Source organism: Sorex fumeus, unplaced genomic scaffold (genome assembly GCF_029834395.1).
Source record: "Sorex fumeus unplaced genomic scaffold, SorFum_2.1 ptg000061l, whole genome shotgun sequence".
Classification (NCBI taxonomy): Eukaryota; Metazoa; Chordata; class Mammalia; order Eulipotyphla; family Soricidae; genus Sorex; species Sorex fumeus.
Genome location: NW_026606118.1, coordinates 58,750,662 through 58,757,057, shown reverse-complemented (window position 1 = coordinate 58,757,057; position 6,396 = coordinate 58,750,662).

The window sequence follows — 6,396 nt, the reverse complement described above, 5'->3', positions numbered from 1 at the left end:
TTTAAAATTTGTAACATGAAAACTGAAACATCTGAGTCTGGAACAACACAGTGGGAGGGTGTGTGCCAGCACGCGGCCGACCCGGGTTCAATTCCCGGCATCCCACATGGTCCCCTGAGCCTGCCAGGAGTAATCCCGAGTGAAGAGACAGGAGTAATCCCTGAGCATCACCAGTGTGGCCCAAAAACAAACAAAACAAAAAGAAAAAAAAGGAAAAAAAACCTATCTAAGTCCATTTTCTCTATATTGACAGTTATACTTGTTCTTGTATTTTTTTTTAAACCCCTTCTTTCTTAAGGTTTTTGGGCCACACCCAGTAGTGCTCAGGACTTACTCCTGGCACCTTTCTCAGGGATCACTCCCGGCAGGGCTTGTGGTAACCACATGGGGTGCCACAGATTCAAAACCAGGCAATCGCGTGCAAGGCAAACACCGCCATCCCTACCCACTGTACTATCGTTCTGGCTCCCTATCTAGTTTTTTCTAAGAATTCTTTTTTTGAAATAACTTCGCAATAATTTTTTTTTTTTGGCTTGCCTTTCCAAATCTGCAGTATCTAAAGTCATCAGCTTATTTAGAATCACTGTATTGAACCAATCTCCTTTTTGATGCAGTTCTTGGGGTTGGAGGCCACACCCAGCGGTGCTTAGAATTTACTCCTGGCTCTGTGCTCAGGGATCACTCCTGGCATTGCCCAGGGAACCATTGGCTCTACCGGGGCTCAAACAGGGGTCCAAGCAGGCAGAGCCCGCCAGGCAAACACCCACCCCAATCACCGCTTTTTCTACCTAATCCAGCACAGGTTTGGGGGGATAAGGAAGCTCCTGTTCTGGAGATGGCCGAGTCGTCTGGGGACCAAACCCAGGGCCTCCCACATGCAGGCATATGCCCGACTGTTTACATGAGCCACCACAGGGCTGGAGCGATAGCACAGCGGTAGGGCGTTTGCCTTACACGCGGCCAACATGGCCAACCCGAGTTCGATTCCTCCGCCCCTCTCGGAGAGCCCGGCAAGCTACCGAGAGTATTGGATATGCCAGACACAGTTACAACAAAGTCTCCAATGGAGACGTTACTGGGCCTGCTCGAGCAAATCGACGATCAACGGGAGGGCCTTTACCTTTACCTTTACCACATCCCGGACGCACTATACAGCTTTTTAATTTTTTTGCTTTTTTTAAATTTTATTTTATTTTTGCTTTTTGGGTCACACCCAGCCATGCTCAGGGGTTACTCCTGGTTCACGCGCTCAGAAATTACTCCTGGCGATGCTCGGGGGACCATATGGGATATGGGGGTGGGGGGGGGAAATCGAACCCAGGTCGGCCACGTGCAAGGCAAACACCCGCTGTGCTATTGCTCCGGCCCCCACTACACAGCTTTAACAACTATACATTTCCCGGCCTCACTTTCTCAGAGGTTTGTTCAAAGATCTGGAAAACATCCTTCCGTTGGCTTGCCCACAGATCTCTCCCGGTCCTGGAAGCTACTCTTGCCTTTTGTGCTCGCTTTATCAGGCCCAAGCATGTAGGCGCACCAACTTGAGACCAGAAGGTCTTCGGTGTTTTACTCAGTCCTGGAAAATTTTGTAAGCTTCTCTGAATAGAAATTGTGTCATTTGCAAACAGCGATATTTTTATCTCTTCCTTCCCTATACCAATCCCTCTAGTTTCTTTTTGTTCCTATATTGTTATGACAAGCATCTGTTGGGCTGTGTTAAATAAGAGTGGTGATAAGGGACCTTTTGGTTTAGTTCCTGTTTTCTGGGCACACTTCTACTATTTCTTTCTCCGCTGGGTATCTGCAGTCCCCACGGAAGGCTGGGTCACGAGCTACACAGCGGGCTCTGTGTTTAGGGGAGAGTCTCCACACACAGTTGGTTATTCTGGCGTGTTCTAAAGCTCCTACCAGGGTTCGGGGTGAGAGTCCTGCAGGTAGGGTGCTTGCCTGGCCAACCTAGGTTTGATCCCCAGAACCACACATGGTCCCCTGAGCCCTGCCAGCAGTGATCCCTGAGTGCAGAGCCTGGAGTGAACCCTACGCACCGCCAAATGCAGACCCCAAACCCAAAATAGTACTGTAGCACTGTCCTCCCGCTGTTCACCGATTTCCTCGAGCGGGCACCAGTAACGTCTCCTTTTGTGAGACTTCTTGTTACTGTGTTTGGCATACCGAAGGCACCACGGGGAGCTTGCCAGGCTCCGCAGAATACTCTCGGTGAGAGCCCGGTAACCAAAAATAAAATAAAATAAAATAAAAAGGAAAGAAATACCATTTTTTCCAGGTTTTCGCTTTATTTAGGGGCCACTCCTGGCAGTGCTCAGAGCTTCCTCCTGGCCGTGCTCTAGAGTCCATCCGGGCTGCAGGGAATCAAACCGGGTTGGCTACATGGAAGGCAAGCCGGCTGACCTGGGCACTGCCCCCTGGACTCTCACTCCAGTGGCCTGGTTTGATCTTTAATCTACTGAGGCCAAATTCATTTATTCTACAGGTTTTTTGTGGAGTTTCAATTATATTCAGGGCATGGAACTAAATATTGGTATTCTTTTTCTTTCCTTTTTTTTTTTTTAAATTGGTGTTAGGTTACACCCGGCTCTGTGTGAGGGGTCAAGTCTTGACAAGGCTAAGGAACCACATGTGGTCCTGGGATGTAGACTAGGGTCGTGACTGTGGCTACAAACTGGGGCCTCAACCTCTGTATCATCTCTCCGCCCACCCCCGCGCCCCCACCAGGGGGATTCTGCTTCTTAGGCTTTATTTCTATTATTAGTCTCCCTGTGCTGTATTGGGCTGGAGCGATAACACAGCGGTAGGGCGTTTGCCTTGCACGCGGCCAACTCGGCGGACTCGGGTTCAATTCCTCCGCCCTTCTCGGAGAGCCCGGCAAGCTACCGAGAGTATCTCACCCGCAGGGCAAAGCCTGGCAAGCTCCCCGTGACGTATTCGATATGCCAAAAACAGTAACAACAAGTCTCACAATGGAAACGTTACTGGGCCCGCTCGAGCAAACCGATGAACAACGGGAGGACAGTGCTACGGTATTGAACTATGCACACCTTCCTGGGATGAGCTGTGCTTGGTGATTTTTCAAGATGCATTTTTCAGAAGTCTGTTTGGTGACTGTCAGAATCATCTAGAAAAAGCCACAGCAATGGCACTGGAGAGACAGTACAGAATGGGAGGCCCTGCATGTGGCCAACCGTTATTCCGTCCCTGGCATCGAATATGGTCCCCCAAGCACCGCCAGGGAACGTCACTCCTGAACACCACAGAGAGTGGCCCCAAACCAAATGACAGCCGAGAATAATGAGATATGAACCTCCAAGTACCATTTCAAACATCACCTCCTCCACCAAGTCTTCCCAAGCGTGGCTTTGGTGTACAAAGTCAAGTTCTCAGCTTCTTCCTCTGGGCCCCGTGGGCACCCCTCCTTCCCTCTGTGAGCACAGGCCAGGCTAGGACTGGAAGGACCTCAGTGACCCTGCTGCAGCCCCAGATCTCCGTCAGAGCTCAGAGAACTGCAGGTGTCTAGCACAGGACTGGTGGGTGGCGGGTTTGCTCAATAAATATTTTCCCAAAGGTTCACAGGTGGCTCATCTGTTCACCTCATCAACGAGCCATGCAGATGCACTTTTCCATGAAACAGATCTCTGACCTCCATCCGAGGGCCGGGAGGACAAGGACAAGCCAGACACACCCCACGCACACCTGGAGAAGCTGGGCTCCCACTCGGGGAGCTGCTGGGGCCCTGCAGACCGAGATGGGGTTCACAGTGACATCAGGCAAGGGACAGCAGAAGAGAAATGGCCCCAACCGGTGGGCAAAACCCAGTGAGGGGAAGGGAAGAGGCCAAGACGCGTGACCCACCAAAATGCAGGCACTGGTACACCAGGGCTGCTGCCACCCCAGCCAGCTGGATCAGGCCATACTCCACACGTCACCAGGAGAACAGCTGGCTTTGAATTTACGCACAGTGAGGCAGTTCTGTCCGACTCCTCTTCCTCAGAAGAGCTGGGCTCCTGCAGGCGGGCACAGTTGGGGCTGGGCCCTGCAGAGCTCCACCGGCCTCCCAGACACCCAGCACCCGGCCCAGGAGGCCCCTCGTGGCCAGCGGCTACACCGGCTGCACTCACGGTAACCTGGGGCCTGACTCGGAACCAGCCCCTGAATGCGCTGGCCTCTGCCTTCCTCACACGGACAGGCCAGAGCTGCTGGGCCGTGTGCAAACTGGGTTTTAGACGAGCCTCGTTGTGGGGCGCAGCTAAAGGCAGGGTTCTCAAGTACCAGGAGGTGCACTCCATGGCTTGGAGGCCAGCCGCACATGCTAGGGGAAAAGGCAGCTCAATTAGAGAAGGGAGCACCAAGTAAAGGGTGTTGGGAGGATCCTCCCAGGATGGGAGAAGCATGCTGAAAGTAGACTACAGACCGAACATGATTGCCACCCAATGCCTCTTTTGCAAACCACAACACCAAAAACGAGAGAGAGAACAAAAGGGAATGCCCTGCCACAGAGGCAGGGGGGGATGGGGGGGATGGGGAGTGGGAGGGATACTGGGATCATTGGTGGTGGAAAATGGGCACTGGTGGAGGGACGGGTACTCGATCATTGTATAACTGAAACCCAAGCACAAAAATCTGTAAGTCTACAACTGTACCTCATGGTGTTTCACTAATAAATTTTTTTTTAAATTAATAAATAAAGGCAGGGTTCTCTCCCCTGATCTACCAGGCAAGCTTGCTGAGCATTCAGACGCTGGAAGTTCACCCAGGGATTTGCAGGATACTCCAGGAGGAAACGCACAGCTTCCGGTCCAGAGTCCCAGAGAGGCCCACAGCCCCCGACCAAGGCGCAGAGCAACTGGGCAAGACTAGAAAGTGAGGAGACTAAGAGGGAGGACAGGCATGGGAGGCCACGGTGCTCCCCACCACTAACTCAACTGAAGCAAAGGAACTCTGCAGCTCCCCTCACACGTCTGCCCCGGGACCACCCGACACTGAAGAGGGCAGAGCATGTAACCTGGTGGGGTTGAGAGGGGGGCGCTCCTCCCTTCCCTCCTCCCTTCTGGGAGAAACAGTATGACTGTCACTCAAATCGTGCGGCAGGCACTGCCACTGTGTGTCCTCCTGGCACAGCTGACGGGGTTGCAGGCTCCTGGACATATGGAGATTTGATGCCCAAAGGTCAAAGGAAGAAACGCTGTCCCCTCTATTTCCCCCAAGCGCCACAAATCAGAGCTGGAGAGAGAGTACAGGGGTCAAGGCCTGGCCTCCGTGCAGCCCCTCCCAGGTTCAAGGTCCCCTGAGCAACCCCCAAGCACAGAGCTGGTGTCATCTCCAAAACTCAAGTCGGTTGGAAGGTCAGGGACAGAGATGGGGAGTGGACCAGGTTCTGCACTGAGCAAGAGCTCCAGCCCCCCCACCCCCCACCCAGGGATCCGTGTGCACCTCACAATCCCAGAATCCCAGAAGCCCCACTGCACCTGCTAGCGTGGAAATTTACAACAATGAAAAAAACGAAGGATGAAAGAAGAAATTAAAAGTGAAAATAGAATTCACTGAGTCTGAGCAAACGCCGGAGAAGAGAACTCAAGCCAAGAGTTGGCTCTCAGAAGAAGAAGAAGCAGACAAAAAAAAAAAAATCTAGTGAAGTTACTAAACCACAGGCCCAATTAACTTCAAAAGAATCAAACAGAAAAGTTAGAAGAGAATGCGCTACCAAGAGAAAAACTGAAGGGATGCCATGTGCAATCTTCAACTGGTAAGTGCCAACACATTGTGGACGATGCAAATGTCTACGGCGCTCCAATTCAAGCCACGGGCACGACATTTAACACGGATCGTTAACAGAAGGTGAACGAGAAAAAGGCAAAACCACCCGGGGGAAAGCACCTGAGCTTAACGAGGTCCTGGGAGAGCCCTGCTACGCCCTGTGAACATCTTTTAATCCCTTTGACGTGCAAGCCAAACACACAGACTTTCTTAGTTCCAAACTAAAGCCCGGGACAAGAAGTGGCCTTCAGGAAGAGGCCCCCTGCGGTCCTGCAGCAGTCAACCCCCGCCCCAAACACTGGAAGGGTGAGAGAGGTGTACGACTGAAGGCACGCACTGTGTGAAATCAGGATTCCACCGAAATTGCACCCCGTCCAAACCCTGTAGCACCTTATTCTGCAGTTCACCGCCTCCATTCAGCACTGCACTCCCGAGTGTAGATCAAACCAGGTACCTCATTGCTGGAGACTTGGGGGCCTTCCTCCGAACTACCTCTGCAGTCTTTCCCATTTTGAGGGCTGGGCTGGAGGTGTGGGGTGGGGGGAGGGAGGAGGAACCTCTTTTCACCTTGTGACCCAGTTCACACATACGCAGAACTGAATCACAGAGTCTCGCCTCATGTTTCCC